The sequence below is a fragment of the Microcebus murinus genome, chromosome 5, assembly GCF_040939455.1.
Source record: "Microcebus murinus isolate Inina chromosome 5, M.murinus_Inina_mat1.0, whole genome shotgun sequence".
In the NCBI taxonomy this organism is placed as follows: domain Eukaryota; kingdom Metazoa; phylum Chordata; class Mammalia; order Primates; family Cheirogaleidae; genus Microcebus; species Microcebus murinus.
The window spans coordinates 100,208,215-100,232,120 of record NC_134108.1 but is presented as its reverse complement, the minus strand read 5'-3'; positions in this window follow the sequence as shown (position 1 = coordinate 100,232,120).

The following is a 23,906-nucleotide window of genomic DNA, read 5'->3' as shown; positions in this document are numbered from 1 at the left end:
CAAGGTGTCCCAAGGTGTCCCGGCTGCTTGCTTTGCAGAGGAATCTTGTGCGTCCCAACCAGACTGGTGTGAGTGATGAGCTGGCCCTCCGCAGTCCATTTAGAAACTTATTTGTGGTGCATCTTTGTCCTCTTTCCATCCCTCCTGTCCTGACAGCCTCTGAGACCTCAGTTATTCTTTTGAAACATCCCTCTTGGTCTGTTCCTTAATCTGCCACATGAGGAGGAGGAGGAGGATGGTCCCACCTTTGCAGACGCCAGCACTCATGCCACACATGGCTGAGCCGAGACTCCAGGCCCCAGTCCACGCTTTGGGCCCCCTGACTGTGCTACTTCCCGGACCAGCCTTGTCCCCTCGAGAAGACGGTCAGCTCCTTGAGGGCAGGGGCTGTGTCTCCCACGTCCCGCGTAGCCCCCGCACAGCCTGCTGTTGGAAAGAAGCCGCCCATGAGGGTTTCCCGTGTGCCTGCTCCTGGCAGCGTCCGCTTCTCCCACCCGGCACAGAAACCTGATGCTCACCCTGCTCCTTCTCCCAACGGGACTGCTGGGCAGAGGAAGCCCCTCTCAGCCTGGGGTGGCCAGGCTGGGTCCCTGGTGTGCTCGGGGGGGTCCTCCCCTGGGCACGTCTCGGCCGTGGTTTCCGGGAGCCGGTCCGTAGACAAGGCGTTTGCATCACAGCCTCCCCTCGGCCTTCCTCGCCCCTCCCCCTTCCCCTCTGATGGTCTCGGTCCCAGGACCCGCAAGTGGTTCATCCGGTATTTTCCAAATCATTTCCTGGCCAGAGGCTTCCAGCTTCCAGGAAGGCTCTCCCAGCGGCGCGTGGGAGTCTGGCGCTGGCCCGGGGGCCGCCTGTGGTCAGCCCGTCTGCTCTCCCCGCTCCTGGGCCCTATTTGTCTTTGACTCACTTCTCCTTCCAGTGTGAATTATTCTTGCCGTGACCAGCCAGACCACATGGGAAGAAGTCTTGGAGACTAACAGCTTCTAGGTAGCTGGAGGGACACCTCAAGAGGACTTAGTCGTGACATTGGCCGAGATTCCCCTGGATACCAGGCCTGTTCCCTCCCTCGCCCAGACCCGAGGGTCGAACTGGCTCTGAGCTTCCACACCTGATTTGTAAACTCATTTCACTTTGTGATGAATATAAAAAGCCCACAACTCCTTCCCCTGCCACAAAAGGCTACCCTGAACAACTCCAGTGAAGAATTATAATTATTTCACATATGTGGCCCAGTTCCACTCTGAAGACTCTAGGCTCGACCTAGACACCTGCCTGCTAGCCAAGAAGACTTTGTGGAGCTGTCCTTTCTGTCTCTTAATTTATGAAAACAACAGGGAGCCTTTCATTCTTCCAATAGGAAGTTTAACAAGTATTTGTGAAAGGGCAGGTGCCCCCCACCCCCTTTCTGGAGAAATACACAAAAGGAGGGCAGAGGAGTTGGGGGGGCACGGGGTGCTGAGACTCAGGCAGAGAAGAGCCGAAAGCCTGGCGCCCAGGAGCTGTGCTGGGCACAGCCGGGTTGGCCTGGGGAAGTCCTTGTTCTCCCAAAAGAGGTCTGCTCACAGGACCCAGGGCCAGCTGCATCCTGTCCCCTGCCCTCCCCTCCCCTCCCCTCCCCTCTGGACCAGAGGGGTCAAATGAGCAGAGAGAGCCTGAGACCCTGCATAGGAGGCCAAGAAAAGGAAGAGGCTGGACCCTGGGGGAGGGAGCAAAGGGCCAGAGTCAGGACGAAGCTGCAGAGGGAGGAAGAGGGCCTTGCGCACCCCTGTGGACTGTATGGGACAGGTGAGAAGACTCAACTTTGAAGTGAAGACTAGCTAGTACCTTTGGGGGACACCTTGTGTAAGACTGATGGACTAACCATGGCAAGGCTGGTGTACCCCCCCATGACGTCACAGCCTGTGATCACGCGTTTATCACACTGTGTGTCATCTCCCACCCCAAACACTGGGGATTTCAAATGCCTGCACCCCATCCCCCCAAATAACACAAAGTCTGACAGCTCTGACAGTCGTTGTTCTCCAGGGTCACTTTCTCGACCATGTGGCCTTGACTTCCCCAGGATTGCACAGATGAGAAGCACCTTAAAGTTGCACATCTAGATCCCTCACCCTTGAACCAACCTACGCCTGCCCCACATGGAGAGGTTCTTCTGGAGCCTTCTGAGGACCCCTGCTCCCTGGTCCCCAGGCTCCAAGTGGGTTCGTTGCTGCGGGAGTTGCTAACATTGTGGCGTGTGATGGTTAATTTTATGTGTCAACTCGACAGGGCTATGGGGGGCCAGACATTTCGTCAAATGTTATTCTGGTCCATGAGGGTGTTTCTGGATGGGATTGACATTTGAATCAGTAGACTGAGTACAGCAGATTGCCCTCTATAATGTGAGTGGGCCCCTCCAATCAGTTGAAGACCTGAATAGAAGAAAAAGGCTGAGTAATAGGGAACTCCTCCTGCCTGACTGCTTTGAATTGGGACGTCACCCTTTTGTGGCTCCTGGGCTTGAACCGAAACGTCAGATCTTCCTGGGTCCCAAGTCTGCTGGCTTTGGACTGGAACTCCTGGGCATCCAGCTTGTGGCTTGCAGGTCTTGGGACTTGTCAGCCTCCAGAATCACATGAACCAATTCCTTATAATCTCTCCCCTTTTCTCTCTCTCCCCCCCACCCCAACACAAACACACACCTCCTGTCAGTTCTGTTTCTCTGGAAATCCCTGCCTGATATGGCAGTGATTCTCACAACCTGAGCTCCTGCCTTGTGCCTGGGTCTCACTCACACAGATTCCTTTTCCCTGCACCCTGGCCACGAGTCACACAGCCTTCCACAGAGACCAGCCCAAACCAAAAGACCCCAAGCTCACAGTCCACCTCCCTGTTGGAGCCCGTGCTCCACAAATCAGCCTTCCACCCCCAACCCCCAATCCAGGGCCTTTCTGGAAATCTAAAACAAGGTAAGTATTTGAGCAACAAAATAAATAACCCAGTATTGGATTATAAACCAAAGTCTAAAATAAATACCCACAAGTCCATATTGATATAAATAAACTATTGAATAAATAAATAACCAGGAGAAAAGAAACAAGTCTTCGGCAGAAGAGGAGGAGCTTCATCTCTCCAGCGTTTGAGCATGGGCTGTGCATAGCGACCTTGCTTCCGAGGAGTAGGCGGGGAGGGGGAGGGCCACTTTGCAGTGGAGAACCTGGCAAGCACCACCTTGGCCAGGTAATGGAGTTGACGTCACGAGTGATAAGTCATGTTGCTAGCTCGTGCCCCCGGGTACGATGCAGACAGAAGGGCACTTCACCTCTGTGGTTTTCGCCCACAGCAAAACCCCAGTCTAGTCTAGGAGAAAACATCACACCCAAATTGAGGGGCACTTTGCAAAATACCTGGTCAGTACTCTTCCAAAGTGTCAAGGTCATGAAAAACAAAGAATGACTGAGAAACCATCGCAGCCAAGAGGAGCCCAGGAAGGCATGATGACTAAATGTAATGTGATATTCTGGATGGACTCCTGAGACAGAAAGAGGATATTAGTAAAAAAGAAAAAAAAAATCTGGTGAACTCCAAATGAAGTCTGGAGCTGAGTTAACCATCATGTACTACGGATGTTTCTTAGTTTTGACAATTGCACCATAGAAATGTAAGATGATAACATTAGGGGAAACTGAAACTGGGTGGGAGGCATATAGGAACACTCTGTGCTATCTTTGCGGGTTTTTGGTGAATCGAAAATTATTCCAAAATAAAGACTTCATTGAAAAAAGATAAGGTAGGCTAAACTGGAGCATTTCTTTCTTTCATGTGTGATGTATTTCACAATTAAATATGTAAATACAATATCATCATGTGGGATTCAAACAGAAGTTTACAGAACAAAACCCGAAAGTCTCTATCTCTGCAATAGCCGTGACTTCTACTCACCACTTTAGAGTGAATATTAATTATGACTCAAACACGGGAACTGTTTACTACGGGTGCCAGGCTTTGCGAAAAATGCTTTGCTGATACTTTGTTCAATACTGATTGATTGAACTTAATCTTCATGACAACCCATTGAGATAGGCACTGCTAGACCCATTTTACAGGTGGAGAAACTGTGGCACAAGAGATTACGGATGTTGGCCAGGGTAGGTAGTAGATGGCAGAGCTGGGATAAGAAGCCCAGGGCACAAGCCCAGAGTCCATGCTCTAACCACCTAGAGAGGAGGCCGCACTTCTGCTGCTTGGCCACAACCCTTGTGCACACACACATGCACACAATGTTATATATTTTTATTAGGACTAACATCCATGTTGTTGTGCCACTTACTTTTTATTCTTAACAGCACATCTCAATGCAGCTTCCATGTCAGTATCAAGGGCCTGCCACCATTTGCTTTCTTGTCCTATGCCAATGTACCTCAACCAGACTTGATTTTGCTCCCAGGGGACATCTGACAAAGTCTGGAGGCACTTTGGGTTGTCACAGCTGGAAAGGGGGAGCTACCGGCTTCTGGCGGGTAGAGGCCAGGGTGCTGGCAAACATCCTACATTGCACAGGACAACCCTCATGGTGCAAAATTATCTGGTTCACAATGTCAATAGCGCTGAGGTTGAAAAATCCTGCTCTGTCTATGGTATCCTGCAGCAAAGCTAGAAGATGCCAAGGTCCTCCCAGTTTTAACCTGCCACGTGTCATCTTCAGGACCCTGCATGCGATGCATGGTGAGTGAGTCAGAAAATGACATCACCCCCATTCCTGAAGTCTGACCACTCAAGGTGACATTTTTCTCCCAGCACCTCTCAGCCCTGGCTGCACAGTAGAACCACCTGGGGACCTCTAAGTAAATAACAACTGTCCCAGCCACCAGACATATGTTGAATCACAATCTCTTGGGTAAATTCCACACATCAACATTATTTTAAAAGTTCCCTCGGTGATTCTAATGCCCAGCCAGGGAAGAGAACCACTGGGCTGCAAAATTATCACGAACATCTGAACCAGATTCCAGTTCTTAAGATAGTTCCTGGTGATAAATCTGTGGCAAAGAAGGGGTCATGTCCAGTTTCTGTTCTCTAATCCAGGGCTTCTCACATTATAACGTGCACATGAATCACCTGGGATGGTGTCCAGATGCAGATTTGGAGTCAGCAGGTCTAGAGTGGGCTGGGAGACAATGCATTTCCAACAAGTGTCCTGCAGGGTCTGACCCTGCTGGTCCAGGTACCATATTTTGAGTAGCTAGACTTGAAATGTGTCTCAGTGGCTTGGGGTTTTCAGGCTGTTTCCCAAACTCAGGCTCTGAAATGTTTGTTTGTTCCTTAGTCAAACCACCTAGTCATCCTCTTGGAAAAATTAGCTCAAGTACAGGTGAGCTGAAACAAAAGATCTTAAGAGAAATGGCAAATGTTTACTGGGAGTTAGGAAACACACACAAACAAACAAATCAAAAAAATAAAAACAGGATAAAGCAGAGAAATGTGACAACCCCTAAAGCTTAAAAACAAAAAGCAAAACTCCAGGAACTTTAGGGCCACTTCCAGTTTTAATAGTCTTGATTGGATGTCCATTAGAATGTCAGCTAAGATCCATCAGGGGCATAATTTCCTCCCGCAGATGAGGAATCTCATTTTTGCTGCTCAAGTTGCACTCTGTTCTCCATCAGTGGGATTTACGCATATGGAACCGAGTGTGGAATTGGGCCCATTACATTTAACTTCCTATATCTGACATATTTAATACCTTATTTTCAAATAAATGAAATCCCTGTTTAGTGCTGACCTGGAAAGGTGCAGTTAATTGGTTAAGGAATGTTTCACGGGCAGTTCTGCCTGAGCAGGGTGGCTTCTTGAAGGGGGTACAGTGACTGGGGTCTCCCAGACATGGGGGGACAAGGTTATATTAATTAATGGAACAACTTTTATAATAAATGGGCCAATGCATTTTTTTAAAAGTCTCACTAAAAGAAGAGCTGATTTGTCTTCAGAATTATAATCACTCACATTTAGAAATGTACGTGTCTCAGAATTGGGGTAGGAGAAGGTCCCAGAAGTCACCAGTTCTAAGTACCTACTTTTATTATGTGCCATTCCAGAGCGATTCATGCATCTTGAGTTTGCCAGGTAAAATAGCAATGTTATAACTTGGCCCAGCTTTGACTGATCCTCGAAATCCTTGCGAATGTTCTGAGCTGATCATCAACGACTTAGCAGAGGGGGCTGGGGCTTGGAAGTGGGCAGCCAAGGCCAGGGGTCAGTGCCACTCACACTCCACGCTCACCAACCAGCTACATAGTTGGGATGTGCTGAGGTGGACACGCCACAGGATGTCTGGGCTGGGCCAGAGCTGGAGCTCCAGAAAGCGGAGCTTCTGCCTGGGGGGAAGAGCGAGGCAACCCCACGCCCTGTCCTCTACCCCATGGATCCATTTGCAAGAGTTGCTATGCACAGGGCCTCTTGGTTTGGGGCTGAGAGTGAAGGGGTGTGTGTGTAAGTCAAGGGAGAAAAATAAAGATAATGGGGAGGATATTGTGTGTTTCCTGGTTTCAATGGAGAGATGGAAGGAAACTCTTTTCAAGACCTGCTCTGTGAGCTTCCAGGGCCCAAGTCCTGCTGCTTTGCAACCCAGTGACAGAGGATGGGCCATTCTCCCCTCTTGTTCACAAAACCCAGGCTCTCTGGCTTGTCACTGTCCTCCTTTTCAGGGTGTGTGTCACTGGGCATTGGCGTCACTGGACTTCAGGTCATTGAATTGGTTGAGTGGGTGCCAGCAGAGCACATGAGACCGTGTGGGGAGAATATACAGGATTCCCCTTTAGCCACTCACCTCAGCCCTGCACCCACCAGAGCTCCAAAGAGCAAAATACTTAGAAAAGTGAAAAAGGGAACTTGGAGAAAAGTCGTCATTGCTATTGTTGGGGTTTTTGGTAAATATCTCCCAAAGCTCAGTTCAAGTTCAGGGCTCAGCTCACCTGCCATCCAGGCTAGTTCTCTCAGCCTCACACGAGGCTCTGTCATGCTGTGACCACCTGCATGTCGGGATTTAACCAGGGCTGTTCCCATCCCTGCCGGAGCCATCCGAGTGGCTCCTCACTGGAAGACTGATTGGACGGAGTGCTTCCCTGCGCCCCGGCCCACCCCACCTCGACTGACACTATAACAAACAGCCCTGTGAAAAGCACTTACATTTATGAACTGTTTGTAAATTTACCGACATTGATTTATGACCCTTGGCTGGACCTGATGTTAGTCTCTTTAGGGGTATTTCTTCCTTCCTTCCTTTCTTTCTTTTCTTTGTGGATTTTTTTAAAGTGTTAATGTTACGGTTCACATTCTTAATATAGCCACACGCCAGGAGCTACCAGGAAGCCAGCCGGGAGCCCGACCAATGACCCATGGGCAGGAATCTAGACTTGATTTACGCCAGGGGCCGGGGCTGGTGGAGAAAGCTGTTTCTGGCTGGTTCAGGGACAGGCTGGGCTCCAGAAGAGGACCCCTAAGAGACGTCAGCTCCGACCCTGAACCCCAATCTCCTCATCCGTGTAATGCAGGCTGTAATACTCACCTCGAGTGGCTGCTACAAGAGGTAGTGAGGCAACACCCATGAAATACCTACATGTCCCTCCCCACGGAGGGACAAATCGACAGTGCTTTGTCTTATTACTTATGAACCAGTTTTGCATAAAGAGTGGGATGGAAACGGGCCATGGGCCTCTTCGGTGAAGGCGTGGTCAGGGCCACCGCACAGCGCCCAGGCTTCTCATCCCGGCCATGCTCTGCCTGGCCCCACGCGCTCCAAGAAAATTAATATTAGCTTCGTCGTGTCACTAACTTTGATTATTACCTATATGATTGTCGATGTGTCCCTGCATCTGCTAAGCGAAGAAGGAACTAACATTTATCGAATAGCCTCCGTTGTCAAGAACTTGGCAGGACTCATTTTAAATCTCACAGAACCCTCTGATGTAAGTGTGGTTACAGATCCATTGTACAGATAAAGAAGCTGGCTGTTCGGAGCTTAAAGCAACGTGCCCGAGATGACACAGGTGGTGAGCTAAGACACAACCCCAGTGTGGCTCTTACCCAATCCGCTGTCCCCAACTTTCTCTCTCCCGCCCTCTGCCACCCTCTCTTCCAAGGTACCGGTGCCCGCCTTCCTCTGCAGCGCCCTTCTGGGCCCAGGAGGAGAGCGGGAACGACAGTGACCGCCACGGCGGACGCCCGGGCGCTCCCACACGGGCTCTCCCACACGGGCGCGTCCCCCGGCGGTGGCGCCGCGGACGCCAGGTGGCGCCCGAGCCTGGCCGAATGCTGCGTTCAAAACTGTCAGATCGCGAGGGTGACTGTGACCGCCAGCGAAGGAGAGGTGTCCTGGCCTCGGCCGGTCGGTCGCGTGGCCTTTGGGCGAGCGGCTCCGCGAGGGCGCCCCAGCTCTGCGCTGAGCCCCGAGGCCGCGCTCCGGCTGTCCCAGGCAGAGCGACCCGCGGCGCCGTGAGCGCGGCCCGAGGAGGGTCCCGTGCAGCCGGTGCGAGGGACCGAGAATGGAAGGGGGAGCTCCCCCGCTCCTCCAGCCCCTCCAGGAGCCCCGCTCCCCAGTGCCCCAGCGGGACCCTGAGACCCGCGTGGGCTCTGTGGCTCCCCCCGGTGGCACACCTGGAGGGACTCCCGCCAGATGTGCGGTTACGCAGGTGCCCTCCTTACTCCCCGCCTCCGACGGCGGCAGTGGGGAAGGGGACCCTCTGGTGTCCCCTCGGCAGCCAGGCCCTTCTGCCCAGGGCCCTGGGTCTTTACTTCCATTCTGGATTCCCATGTGATAGAAAGTTTGGGTGAAAACGTGGACACTTGGGCTCTAGGGAACATGGACACACCCCAAACCCTGGCAACAGCTCCAAGGGAAAAGGGGACAACTTTGTGTATCAATAACCTCCCCCTGACTGCCCTCCCCTAATCACCAGGACCATCTCAGCCCTTCCAGGACATGCCAGTTTCACATAAGCCAGCTTTTCTCAAAGATCATTGAATATAGTCTTGAAAGCCCAATATTCAAGGTGGCATCTCCCAAACAGCTTCTTTCAGACAGAAATGGGACAGAACTCTGTTGGACTAGATGTTCTGGGATTTGGTTTAGATAATAAAGTCACCCATGGTACATCTTATCTTCCCAAGGGCTGGGCAGTTGGGCAGGGCAGGGCTCTCTTCCAGCCATGAAGTGCCCACAAGGAAAGGCAGCCACCTGTGCCTGGGCTTCCAGCCTGGATGCCCTGGTTCCTCTCCACTTATATGCCCTGGATTCCAGAGCCCAAATCTTCTAGGCTAATAGACAGAGACTGGGTTCATTCAGAGGCTCATTAATTAATACATGGCTAAGGGAAGGAAGAGGAAGAGAAAACTCATGAAAATGTTCATTTAAAGTTAATTGCTGCTTATGCTTTTGCTAATTGAAGTAGCTCAGTTGGTTTTCACTTATGTACCTGCGTGTGTTTAAAATGGGATATTGCACAGTATAAACTAAGCCACATCACACACCAACGATCTGGAAAATCCCACTTTAATAAACAAAGTTGGCTTTAAGTTACACAGGAGGAACATACATTCGCCCGTGCAGGCTGACACATGAGTGCACGCATGCGTGTACCTGCACGCGCGCACACACACACACACACACACGCATGCACGCACGCACACACACACACACACACGCACGCACGCACGCACGCACACACGCACGCACACACACACACACAAACACACGCACAACCAAAGCACCAGGATCTCAGACCTTCTGTTCATGTCTTTTCCTCCATACTTCAAATTAAACACAGTCTCAGTCTCTTGCTCTCTTTTCCTCTCTCTTTCTCTTATTAAATTTATTTTTAACAGCACCTTAAAGAAAAAATAAACACACCCCTCTGTGCCACTCCTATGCCAGGTGCAGCCAAGGGCAAATTTTTACAGCTGAATTACATGACCTGAAAAATACGGAGCGCATAATGAGGACATTGAGAGACACCGTGTACAGCGCTGGGCCAGCGCTGGTGTAATAACATTCCTGGAGAGAGCAGTAGCCGGAGCAGCAGCAGAGGCAGGGCTGAAGCCCTTACTCAGCATGAGGAATTATATATATCTTGGAACTCTTTCCCGAACCTAAACATTATTGCTAGGAAAGGGAAAACAGTGTGAGCAGCCATGGCTTGCCAGCCGGGGCTCACACACTGCTTCGCATGTGAGTTTCCTCCCAGAGCCGAAGGGAGACATTCCAGACTCAGCTCTGCCTAGGACAGAGGCGAGGACCGGGCTGAAGGCCCGGGGAAGTCTTTTGCCCTGGAGTGGTGTTGACACGGCAGCGGGATAAAGTCTGGCACTCTGCAAGCCTGGGCCCCATCACTGAGGACCCCCAGGAGGTGTTGCGGACTGTTTAAAAGTGTGCGAGTACACTTCCTGGTAGCAGCTTCCTGGGCGTTATCCGGGAACTCCCCAGTTATCTCAGCGAGAGCCAGGAGGGAAGGCAGAGCTCTTGAGCTTAAGGAGGAGCAGCAACAACGGTGGCTCTTAGAGGGCCACCTATCCTAGATAGAGCTTTGGGTTTTATTTTTACTTTTTGAGGAAAACTTCACACAGCATGAAATTAACCATTAACCATTTTTCATTTTATTTTATTAACATTTTATATATTTTTTGAGACAGAGTCTTATTCCATTGCCCTGGGTAGAATGCAATGGTGTCGTCGTAGCTCAGTGAGCCTCAAAATGCTGGGCTCAAGGGATCCTCCTGCCTCAGCCTCCCAAGTAGCTGGGACTACAGGCGCACAACATGATGCCCGGCTAATTTTTCTATTTTTAGTAGAGACAGGGTCTCGCTATTGCTTAGGCTGGTCTTGAACTCCTGAGCCCAAGCAATCCTCCTGCCTTAGCCTCCCAGAGTGCTAGGATTACAGGCATGAGCCACTGAGCCCAGCCACCATTAACCATTTTAAAGTGAACAATTTAGTGGCATTTAGTACACTCACAATGTTGTGCAACCACCACCTCTGCCTAGTTCCAAGACATTTTCATTGTCCAAAAGGAAACCTCATACCCATTAAGCAGTCATTCCTCATTCAGCTCCTGCCTCCCTGGCCATTACCAGTCTGTTTCTGTCTCTACGAATTTACCTGTTCCAGATGTTTTACACAAATGGAATCATACAAGCTATATATAAGATATATATTTGTAAAACTTTTTATTGACATTATGATATGCACAAAATATACAAATTCTGTGCAGCTTCAAAATTTTCATAAACACACCATATCCAAGTAACCACCACTCAAACCAAGAAACTGAACTTTACCAGCACCCAGAAGCCTAGTCATACTGCCTCCCAGCTCTATTCCCCAAGGAGAACCATCCTCCTGACATCTGTTTCGTGGATTATTTTTTACTTGTTTTCATACTGTTATGTGTGGTTGTAGTTTGCTCATTTTTCATTGATGTATAGTATTCCAGTGTGTGACTATACCACAATTTATATATCCACTAGACTGTTGATAGATATTTGGGTAGTTTTCAGCTTCCAAGCTATCTATTTTTATTATTTTATTTTATTTTATTTTATTTTATTTTATTTTATTTTTTTGAGACAGAGTCTCGCTTTGTTGTCCAGGCTAGAGTGAGTGCCGTAGCGTCAGCCTCGCTCACAGCAACCTCAAACTCCTGGGCTCGAGCAATCCTTCTGCCTCAGCCTCCCAAGTAGCTGGGACTACAGGCATGTGCCACCATGCCTGGCTAATTTTTTTTATGTACATATCAGTTGGCCAATTAATTTCTTTCTATTTATAGTAGAGACGGGGTCTCACTCTTGCTCAGGCTGGTTTTGAACTCCTGACCTTGAGCAATCCGCCCGCCTCGGCCTCCCAGAGAGCTAGGATTACAGGTGTGAGCCACCGCGCCCAGCCTGTTTTTAATTGGCATACATATCCAACAAATTTGTTGAGTGGATTTCTCTCAGACAATAGTAGATTAAAAGCATCAAAATGGAAGGAATGGGGACGTTGAGGCATGGCAAGGGCGAGCAGAATAGAAGCAAAGCACTTTTGTGTGTTCTTTTTGGGGACCTTTATGAGTAAAGAGTCATGGAGTCAGAAAAGCCCAGATCAGCTTCCAAGCCTCAGAGTCACCTGTACCCCCACCCCAGCCCCCATTTTGGATCCTCAACGGACAGACAGCTGCTTCCTGCCTGGGCTCACCCAGGGCTCACAGTCCAGGGACTGTGCTCCAGCTTGAGCTGAAAACCTGGCCACTGTGGAGAGAGGACACACCTTCAATCTGTTGTCAGACTGTGGTCAGACCCGGGAGGCCTCCAATACATCCCTTTACTGTTTGTCCAGGGCATATTCTCAAGTTACGCCTCCTTAGAAATCAATAGTAGATCAAATTATGTTTCCCTTCGCATGTATTGAACAGTGCTTTTCCCGTTACCCTGTCTCACATTGCCCCATTACCACACAACTAAAGCAGACTTTTTCATCTGCGGATTCTGCCTTTGCCAGCCCTATTTCTGGAATAAAGGTATGGGGTAGCTACTTTGAAAGCAAACGAAAAGTCCAAGTAGAAGAAATGCAGTGTGCAGACATCCAGACCTCTTACCTCCCGTGTCTATGCAGTTGAGACCAGGGCTCCCTCACTCTCTCATTTCCACCCTCCATGCTAAGCTCAGTCAATGTGGGGAAATGAATAAAATACACACCAGCAAACTTCTTCCAGATATTTCCTTTGTGGGGAGAAAGGATACTTTTGAATGTAGATTTCTCAAGCTTAATTTCCTTTCCCATTATTGGAAGCTGTTAGGACGGCCCCACCACCTAACCTGCCCAGGGACATTGCGTCACCAGGAAAATGGGTTAGGAACGGGGCCCAGTGCAAAGAAAACAGAGTGGAGACGGAGAAGGGCTCACTTACCACTCAAGAGAGCAGGGGGAGAACCCGGAGCAGGGGCCCGATTTCTGAATGCCCTTGGTTCTTCCGGCTGCTTCGTCTACTTTGTTCTTCCTTCATGGTTCAACTCAAGTCTCCTGTTTGTTGGAAAGCCTGTTCCAACTGTCACCTCCACCTCCAACTCCTGCAGCCTGGCTGTCTGTGGTCACTTCCCTGGCCCTGGTGTTGCACTGTGGTTTGTCTTTCCTCTATAATTCTTCCCTCTGTACCCAAATCGTAAACCCCTTAAGCTGTGGGAGGAGGGGGGTGGCGAGTGGGCCATGTCTCTGCCGAATCTCAGGTCCTGTCACGACACCCAGCAAGTGCCAGGTTCTCCCTAAGCTTTTGGCTGTTGATAACAACGGTGTGAAGCAATTGTGTGCTTGGGTCTTGTGCCTGCAGTTGTATTTTTGGTCAGGGCTTTTATACTCACTTAGAATTCTGGGACATTCAAGGCGAGAGATGATAAGAAGGTTTGAGGTAGGCATCAGTCCCCTCTGATAGACTGCGGGTGCCTGGAGTTCTCTTTGTCTGGCCTCCGTGGGGAAGGATGCTTGGATCAATTAGCAATGTCTGCCGTGGGCATGGAGCAGTGAGGAGTGGCAAGTGTGCCACAAATTTGCCATGCTTGATCTTATCCAACTGCTTCATCTTACAGTGGAAGAGATTGAGGTGCAGAGAGGGAAGTGACTTTATCCAAGGAAAATCAATTTCCTAAAAGGACTTTGCGCTCTGGGCGATGAGCTAACACATTGGCACCATTCACAAGCGGCTGAGCATGGGTTCCATAAGACCATCTTCCGCTTCCCTTTGAGGTGGTGGATTTTGACATGGGAAGACATATTAGGAAAAGGCATGACTCAGATCTTCTGAAGCCACTAAAGAGCATATTAAGCCATCGACAGCTTTTTCTGATTTTCGGTTTTCTTGCAGTAGTTCAGCTTTTTTTTTTTTCTTTTTAATGTAAACAGACTTTCCCCTTTGTAGCCAGCCAAGTCTCCCCAGTGAATCTGTTAGAGTGGGGCAGCTTTCATGACTTCACTACTGAAGAAATATGATAAAAAGCACCAGGATGTCACAAGAATTTGTGCTGCTCTTTCTGAGACCAGTCCTCAGGGTTTTAGCTGGGACTGTGCTCTCCTCGTTCCCTGAGATTGGCCACACTACATCACATTGCTTAGAGTCTACTTAGCATTTACTTCATTCTGAATTATTTTTGCATTAGTTGTTTAAACATCTCTAGCCCCCGGTAGACAGTGAACTCCTCTAAGGCAGGGACCATAACTTATTACCACATCTCTCCTCCAGCCCGGCAGACTACCTTGAACCCTGCCCATTCGCTGGTTCCTCCATTCGTGTGCGCCTGCGTGCAGAAGCCACTCGTGGAACGACTGCCTTGTGCTGCCAGGGCTCATTATGGAGAAAACTGCTCGGGCAAGATGGGTCACGCAGATAACATTGACTATTAAAAATTCTGGTGGAGCAAGGACTCAGACCAATGCGACTTTTCTCTGCACAGCATGAGCTTTTAGAGCAGCGAATGCCACCGACACAGGGTTCCAGAGGGTTCTGATTAATGGGTAGATTTGGAAAAGCTGGTGAGAATCTGACAGTGATTGTTTGAGGAGAAAAACTGTCTTCAGCGTCAGAATCCTAACTACTATTTCCCATCTTTTATTCTTTCTTTTCTTTTACATATTTTTATGTGAAAAATTTCAAATACATACAAAAGTAGAGAAACTAGTATAACAAACCCCATGACCCTCAGCCATTAGTTGTCACTAACTCATGACCTCATGACCCATCTGTTTCATCTTTGTTTCACTCCCTGTCCTCACTCTGAGTTCGTTCTTTCTTTTTTTTTTTTTAGACAGAGTTTTGCTCTGTCACCCTGGGGAGAGTGCCATGGCATCATCATAGCTCACTGCAGCCTCTTGGGCTCAAGCGATCCTCCGGCCTCGGCCTCTACAGTGCTAAGATTACAGGCGTGAACCACCAAGCCCGGCCTCACTCTGGGTTATTTTGAAGAAAGCTCAGATGTTGTATCATTTCATTCCAATGTGTCCATATGCATCTCTAAAACATAGGGAATTTTAAAATGATATTCGTCATACCATTAAATATCTAAAAAATTAATTCTTTAATAGCATCAAATATATAGTTCCATGATTGTCTCATGAATGTTACTTCTTTATTTTTGAACAATTGATTTGTTTGTTTAAGTATTCAAATAAGGTTCATACATTGTGATTGGTCAACATGTTTCTTAAGGCTCTTTTAATTTATAGCAGGAGTTTTTACCTAGGGGCACTTTTGCTCCCAAGGAGGCACTTGACAATGTCTGGAGACATTTTTGGTCGTCACAACTGGGTGTGTGTGTGGGGGGGGAGGTACCGATACCTAGTAGAGAGAGGCCAGGGATGCTGCTAAACATCCTACAACATCAAAGAATTATCCAGCCCCCATGACAAGAGTTTTGAGGTTGAGAAACCCTGACCTAGAGGTTCCACCCCTCCCTCTTTCTCTTGCAATTTATTAGTTGAGGAACCCAGAGTTCGGGCAGGGCCCGTAGACTAAGTTCTTCCATCCTGGACTTGGCTCCCTTGTGAGCCTGTTCCTCTGATCTCTGCACTCCCTGCACTGGATGGTTGGTCTCTCACGTCTCTCTCAAGGTGGATCCTGTGCCTGAATCCCTCACAGACCAGCCATTTTCCTCACTGGGTGCATCCGCTGCCTTTACCTGGGTCCTCGTGTTGACCTGCCCTGTCGACAGGACACGCCTGCAGGAAACGCCACGTGAGCCTCCGTGTCAGGGAAGAGGCATTTCCCAGGGCACCGCCTGCGTGCCGGTAGCCCCATGTGGCGTCCCTGTGCCTCCCTCTTCCAAGTGGGCTAGTCATCCTCCAGCTTAAGCAAAACATCTATCCTTTTGTGGTTTTAAATTTGACACTAAGAAACTTGACATTTACACAGATGCACACTTTCAAAGTAGGTTCCAGGAAATAAAGCTATTCTTAATCAAATTAGCCCTTGCAACAATCCGGAAGCTCTCGCGTCTGCAGCTGGCATCCACGCTCTCCAAATCTACATGAGGGACTCCACACACACCCCGTACGGTGGCTCCCACCCCCTGTCCACAAGCCAGATTCCTGCCACCGCAGTGGCTGAGGACACAGCCGCAGAGACAAAGGTAGAGAACAAGACTTCTGCTTGGCGAGGAAAACAGGTCAGAGCCCTGCAACTTAATTTTTAAGACAGGCGAGGCCACTGACCAAGGATCAGGCGTAAAGTAAGACACACACACACAGTCAGCAGTGAGAGGTGAGAATTGATGGCAGAACAAACAAAAGAACCAATTTTAAAGCCCCAGTGCTCTGGGCCTGTTTAGGGCGAACAGCCCCCTTAACCCTGTAGCCCCTGGAGTTGAAATCACAATCCCCATCATCAGTGTTGGGGACATTGTGTCTAAGTCATCAAGACCGAGAAAGGAGGAAAGATGGCGCCGAAGTGACCGAGGGCTGCCTGTTCGTCACCCACTGCTCTGGCGCTGGCCCAGCCTTTGAGATGTTTATGTGAGCGAACAGGAAGGATTTTCGTCGGGTGAGAGAAATTCTACAAATGAGGGAGCACAGCACAGGTGCACAGCTTCTGTGAAAGCTTCCAGGAGGCAACAGCTGGGTTGAGCCCAAGAGGAATAGAAGTTAGCCAGGTAGAAAGAAGGGTGACAAAAGGCCCTGGCGGTTCCTACCTGCAAGGGGCGTGGCCGGCAGTGCAGTCCCCAGGGGGCAGGGAGGGAAGGATGCTCTGTGCAGCACAACCAAGCATTCACAATTTGTTCTCTGAGCTGGAGGGGATTCTGAAGATTTTAGGGAGAGAGGCGTAATGCGATTTACACTTTGCAAGGGTTATTCTGGCCGAAAGGCTCAGGCGCAGAGAGGCGCGAAAGTGAGGCTTACTTACTTAGTGGTTGGCGGTAACCCAGGCAAGCAAGGGAGGGGGTGCATGAAGGCGGGGAAGGAGCGAGGGGTGAAGGGAAGGGGGTGATGAGATTGCTGAATTTCAGCTTCCAGAAATCGTCCTCCAGAAGGTCAAAGCCATCCGTCTGCGAGGAGACAGATTCCCCGTGCTGTCCGGGTCACAGATAGAAAGTGACGCCCTCTGGATCTGAACCCAGCTCTGACTCCCAAAGCCAGGCCGGTTCCAGGCTGGCAGGGCTGTCCTGCAGCTTCCTCTATCTTATGTCTTCAGTGAAATCATGCCCCAGGTGATATGAAAATTTTTTTTTTTTTAGTGCACGAAAATGCAGTATGTTTTAGAAAGATTCCTGTGAAACAATTAAAATGTCAAAGAGTGCGTTCTGTGAGGGAACCTGGTGAGTCATGAAGCCTGTGTCGTGATGTCACGTGGGGACTGTAAAAGCTTGTGTTCCAGCCACTGGGAGCACAGGCTCCCAGAGAGACCCCATCATTCAGGGCATGTCAGGGCAAGGGGGTGGTTCCCTAGATGGCTGTGTCTGACCTAGAGACCCACAGGAAGGAGACAGACCCAGGCCCTGCTGCCACCAGGTGACATCAGACCCACCACCAGCGGCTCTTATTGAAAAGTGTGGTGGTGTCCACAGCGAGAGAAGAATGGTGTATTTCAGTCTCTCTCTGTCCCTCTCCCTCTCTGTCTCTCTCTGTCTCTCTGTCTCTGTCTCTGTCTCTCTCTCTCTCTCTCTCTCTCTCTCTCACACACACACACACACACAATGTAAAAAGCAAGGGGAAAATGTCTATTTGCACATCTGGCTTGTTCTTTAAATAGCTCATTCTGAGAAAGAAATATGTTCTCCTTGCCTTAATTTATGTTTCTACCTTTTTCTTCCAATAGGCCTGCAGGAAAAAAAGGGGGGGGCAGCGAGGGGGAAGCCTGAGGCCTTGGAAGGATTCGGCAATGGCTTTGGTATGCTGCTGCCTACACAGCAGTATTTAACCCAATTACAGGATAATGAGGGCTCAGACAAATTATCTGCAAATAGATATGTCTATATGTAAACCCTTGTATTTGGAACATGCGTCTGGAGCCAAAGAAAAGTTAAGTGCTTAGCCAGAGAGTGATTGAGCTCATAGCTTTCTTTCTCCCCAGCTCTGTGTGCGGAGATACTTGAGCTAAATAAATAGGAGATCCCAGGTACAAGCTAGATCCAGATGAGCAGTTTGGCACAAGGTGGGGAAAACTGTGCTCCCAGGGTGTCCCCATCTGGGGTCTGACCTCGGGGACACTGAGGGGCTTTGCGGGGCTGGCCCAGTGTGGCCCTCACACAGACTGCAGTCCCTGGGGGCTGCCCAGCCGCCTTCCTCCCCTTCCTTCCATAGAGCAAGGACAGACCTCCTAGAGAAATGCTCACAGCCCAAACGAAACTGCTGCAAGCCTAATTTGCAAAGGCAATGGGCTGGGCTGAGAGCAAGTGGGGGCAAAAGGGTAAACTGCAAAACAACTGAAGCTTTGATGCATTTTAAATTCTAAGCCATCAGCCGGTGCTCCCAGAGCCCCCGTGATCAGCAGGGGTCTCCCGCCTTCACTGTGCAGCAGAGCGGGCTCTGAATCAGAGCGAAGGGGCCGGGCTCGTGAAGAAGCCCAGATGACAAGAACCCAGGAGCCCGGCCACCCGGACAGGACCCTTTTTGGGACCAGCACTGTCCTCCACGGAGGAACATGGCTGGGATGTAGATAGAAAACCGTTCTCGGCAGCACACTCTTCTCTGAGAACACCATCTAAAAAGAAACTGGAATGACTTTTCTTGTTCTCCCCAATAATTTACATCTAGAGGAAACTTTTAAAAAAATATGACTTACATAATGTGCACCATAAAAGTATGGATTGCATGACACAAAATCCCTTGGTGGCCACTGTGGGAATATGTTTGCACGTGTATGTGGGATCGTGTGTGTGCGCGCGCGCGCGCGCGCGTGTGTGTGTGTGTGTGTGTGTGTGTGTGTGTGTACGCACAGCAGCAGGATCCGGGCCGGCTCTGAGTGTGGGTCTGTGTGTGTCTGGGTGAGTGGGCGGCCCTTCCCTCTGGCCCAGCTCGACGACCTGCTAACCGTGCTGTTGGTTTAACAGTTTACCCATTTCTCCATTCGCCCACGTGCTTCCCCGGCCTTGGTTTTCTCCGTTCTGATGTGTTTTGCTGCACCTTAAAAACTGTTTTCTTTAGGCAGGGCGTTTGCTGTTTTATATGGGGCCATTGAAGTCGGCCACGTCTAGCCTTGGAAAACAGTTCTGATTCCCAGGGAGAGGCCGTGCACACACCGAAGCAGCTCCCAGCGGTCGTAGGCAGCGGGGGCTCCGGCCAGGCCTTCCAAAGACACCTTGACGACTTCCCCGGCCATTCCCAAAAACGTGCTAGATCAGCTGGACATCTGCAAGGCTTTAAAGACGGTAGAGGCAGGGGCTGGGGTGAGGGGCTGAGGAGGAAGGAGAGGGCAGGGAACAAGCCCAGATGCCCAACCTCCAAATTCCCGTCTGATCTCTTGCAGGGAACCCCGGTGCCGCCGGGCCCCTCCTGACCGATTCTACCACCTGTTTTTAGTCCCTGTTTTTAAATGAAGGTTTTAATTCATTTCAGCGTTCGGAGAGCAGCGGTAGCTGAGTGCGGGGCAGGGCGGGGAACGGTGGAAAGAACAGGCTGTCGCTCTGTTGGACAGGAGGCCTGGCTTTCGTCAGGTGTGAGGAGGTGCCCAGGTGTTTCTGTGCAGCCCCCGGTGCAGGCCTGGCTGGCTGGAGCGGATTTCAATTCTCATTTGCCAAACTACACTTTCAAGAGGTGTCAGATATCGAAAACCTCTGCCCCAAGCCAAAGCAAGCATCTAGGGGAGCAGAGGCACAGGAGGGGCTGCGGACAGTAGGAGAAGATGCTTGGTTAGGGAAAAAAAAGGAAAGAAAAGTTGCTTCACATAGTGTTCCAAGTTGGCTGTTTCCTTTTAAAATAATTGGTTAAGCTGTGCATAAAACCAGGTAAGTCTGCTCAGCGCCGCAAAGGAGCCTGGGCAGAGACTGGTCTTCTTGGCAGAGGTGGGATTTTTGTAAACCAGAGCTTTGGAAGTCAAGGGAAGGAAGGGGTTGTGTCTGGGTGACCTGAGGTGACCCGCTTCTTAGGGGAAACCCAGAGGAAGAGAAGAAGGTGGCAAGAAAAGGTGTGAGGGAACTGTCAGAAGGAAGGGAGGAGAGAAAAGGGAGAGGAAGGGGGAGGGGGAGGAGGGGACTGTTGGGGGAGGAGGGTGAGCCCTCCTGTGGGGGCTCAGGCCCCTCACCTGCACAGGGCCAGGCTGGTGTCCTCCCTGTGTCTCCACACCTCAGTCTTCAGTATCAATCACTGCGTTGACTGCTGCCTCCTATAAGGTTCTGAATTCTTCTCTCTAATGATTCATGAAAGCATAAAATTAAGACATTCTGGGGAGCCAAAGGAATCTGGTTTATAATGTGTGTTTGGGGAATGGAAGGCATTAGAAGAATGCCTGTTTCTGGGCTATTCTGTTGTTTTCGTCCCCTGTTTTCTCTCCAGATTAAAGAATGAGTCATGGTTGCCTTTAGGGCCTGTGAAACGCACCCCACCCCCACCCCGGGGAGAGGGGCTGGGGCTCCGGCAATCGCATTTGCTCTGGCGTTTTGGACTGCTCAGACCCGTGGCTGTTTTTCTCTTCCTCTTTCTATCTGTCTCCAGAGAAAGGATCTTTCCCATTAATAACAAGCAACACAACCTGAACACCTTCCTCCTCCCCCAGCCACCAGGACTAGACCGCCCACCTCGAGTAAAACCCAGCCAAGTTGTGGATTTGCAGGCTGGTCCCGGCCCTCCAGACGGGCTGGTGCGGACCGGGGAGGGCAGCCCCCCGGCTGGAGCCCCCAGCTCACCACAGACCTTTGATTCAGCCCCTGTGTCTGCCTCTGGCCGGCTCCCCAAACCAACGGGGCCCCTTTGGGCACGTAGAAACCCCTCGGCCGTCAGAGGGTTAAAGCACAATCCCTTACGCTCTGGAAAGCACAGGAGACCCCATCTCCTCTCCCTCTGAGGGACCCTCCGCATCTGATGCTTACTGTCCCATCCCCCTCACCTGCCCTTGCCCAGCCCTGCCCCTTGCCTTGGCCCCGGGGCTGCCGGCTGTCAGCTAAGATGTGCTCCCACTACCCAGCCCGCGGGCCAGGGCTCTGAGAACAGTGGGCCTGGGTGCTGCCAGTTCTGTCTTCTAGAAGAAGAAACACGAGCCAAAGGTTGGGAAGATGTTTCTAGGGAATTTCACAAGTGGGCCATGTCTCATGATTATATCTTGAGGGAGTCCGTCTTCCCTCCACCCCTCTTACGATGCCTGATCCCTGAATGCCGTGGCCGGTGGCCGTAGGAACCACTCTGATGAAGGGGGAGGGGGAGGAGGAGGAGAGGGAGGGTCTCATCTGAGCAGCTCCATATGGGCCACCTTAGCCAACAGGTGGCAAAGTGACATCCTGGGCTTGGTCCCCAGCCCCCACCTCTGGGCAGAGAGGGGGGAAGAGACTGAGACTTATTCTGTGGAGCACCTGCCATGCCCCTGAGTTGTCCACAACGCCCCACAGAACACTGCAGTTGGATCGTGGACTCTGTCGAGGCTCGGGGTGGTCACCAAGCAGCCTGAGGTCACCGCCCAGAGCGTCAGGAAGCCAGATTCACATCTGGACTCGGCGGGAGCCGCCTGCCTCCTGGGCTCTAGAAGCATCTTCCCAACTTCTAACTCATTTTTCTTCTTCCAGAAGACAGAACTGGCAGCACCCACACAGCCCACTGTTCTCAGAGCCCTGGCCCACGGGCCGGGTAGTGGGAGCACATCTTAGCTGACGGCCGGCAGCCCCCAGTGCCAGGCGAGACCTGTTGGGAGGCAGTGCCAGGTGGGGGGAGGCAGGAGGGAGGATCGGGCTGGAGAGCTACCCCCCCACCCCTGTCCCCGCCGATGTCCAGAATGCCTGAATTTGCTGTGCCAAAATTAGGCGAAGGACATTTATGCCTTATTACCAAGCCGCACAGCAACAACTATGCAAATGATTAAATACGCATCAGATTAACTTCACTGACAGTTCGACTTAATTACAACACTAAAAGTCTAAATACATATATTCTGTTTTTATAGGTTCTTGCCTGTTGAGTATGGTCATTTGCTCAAAATAAATTGAGGGAATACTGTTTATATATGCTGGTTTCAAAGCCAGTAGAGAGACGCTGATGTTTATGCAAGATGTGATTATAAAATAATGACTGTGTTTTTTCAGCAAACAGACTAGGACTCCAAAGACATTCCACTGGAAAGCTCCATCCTATTCCAGTGAAGCTGCCATTGCTCAAGTACCTTGTGGCATCTCTTTTGGAATTGCCTTCAGAGTCCATTTGTGTGGGCCACATGGAAAAAAAAATAAACCGCTCCGTCCCACCTCGTTACCGACCAAAAAATCCTATTACCCATCTCCATTACTCACCTCATTCACTGGGATTGGCTTCAAATGTTTTTCAGTCGCTTCTAAATATCAGATCAACCCTGAAACGACAAGAACTAACAGCCTTTGAACGACATTTCCAAGAATGCTGAGCAGGCTCTGAGAACAATTCCAAGACAGTCGAGATCCAGGCAGGGCTGGTGGGTGAGTCCGGTGTTGGGCTGAGCCTGGAAGGACGGGGAGAACGCTCCACAGAAAGTGACAGTGCGAGCTCTGTACAACGCACCGGGTCCGTAGCCCACCTAGCCCTTTGGAGTCTCGCAGCAGTGTTTTTATCCGATTATAGATGAGGAATTCAAAGCCCAGAGGGAAATCATGCGTTCCAGTCACACGTAACAGAGCTGGAACCTGAATTCAAGGCCCTGTGTGCTGCACGCACAGTGCCCACCTTCTCCGATGTCCCCCGGGGGGGCGGGGTGTCTCAGGAGGCTGCAGCCAGTGAGTAGAGGAGTCAGGAAGGGAGGCCAAGAGCATAGGCTGGGTTGGATTCCGGGAGGCCTTTGGTGCCGGGTTAAGGAGTGTGGCAGAGGCTGAACGCTGTAGCTCCTGGCCACAGACCAGTGGGGGGGAGGTGGGCAGCATGGCACCCACAGCATGGCCGGCTCTTTCTGGACCTGGACACCGAGGACAGGTTCTGGGAGGTCCCCACATGGTGAATCCTGCAGGCTGCCTCATTAAACACCTGCCTCCCCCGGCCTTCCCCTGCCTTCCTGGATTTGTGGGCTCGATCCCCTGCAACCATCGAGCTGCCCACGGCCCCGGTGTGCCCAGTGGCTCCCCCGAGAGGCACGGAAAGTGGCAGCGATGCATGCGCCTCACCTGGGAACAGTGATGGATTCTGCAAAGAGTGACCAGATTCCTGTAAGTTGAGACCTTAAAGAACCTAGATGGTTCACGACTGCCAGGACTACTACAGAACCTCCCGTTGTGGGAAGAAGCCTTTGACAGTGATGCTTTCCCTTCAGCTTTCTTTTGCAACTCCAGATTTTCATAACCGGAGTGGAGGCACCTGGTGGGCCCTTTCCCTGGAGCCCCCCGGACTCCTCCCAGTGCTCCCTGGACCGGAGGCTGAGAAGGAGGAGGGGAGCACTTTAGTTCCAGGAAGTGCCTGTCTCCTGGAAGCAGGTGAATTCTTCCCATATTTGGTCCTTTGGAATAAGGATCTTGAAAGCCCAGGGCTTGTATCTTCTAATTTAGCAATGAGGAACCGAAAACATGGAAGGCAACAATTTACATCACAGGCTCTGCCTTCTCACTCCTGGTTCCCCCCACCTGACCAGGCCACCTCCCTGTCCCCTCACTTCCTCACCTGCTTCATTGCCTCACCCCTCCCCTCCCTGACCCCTTCCCTCCCTCAGTCCCTCGTCCCTCCCTCACCCCTTCGCAGCCTACACCTTGCTCCCTCTGAATCCCTAAACCTTGGGGGCCTCCAAACCGCTACTTCTCCACCCCATCTGCAACCAGCTGCTTCTAATAGA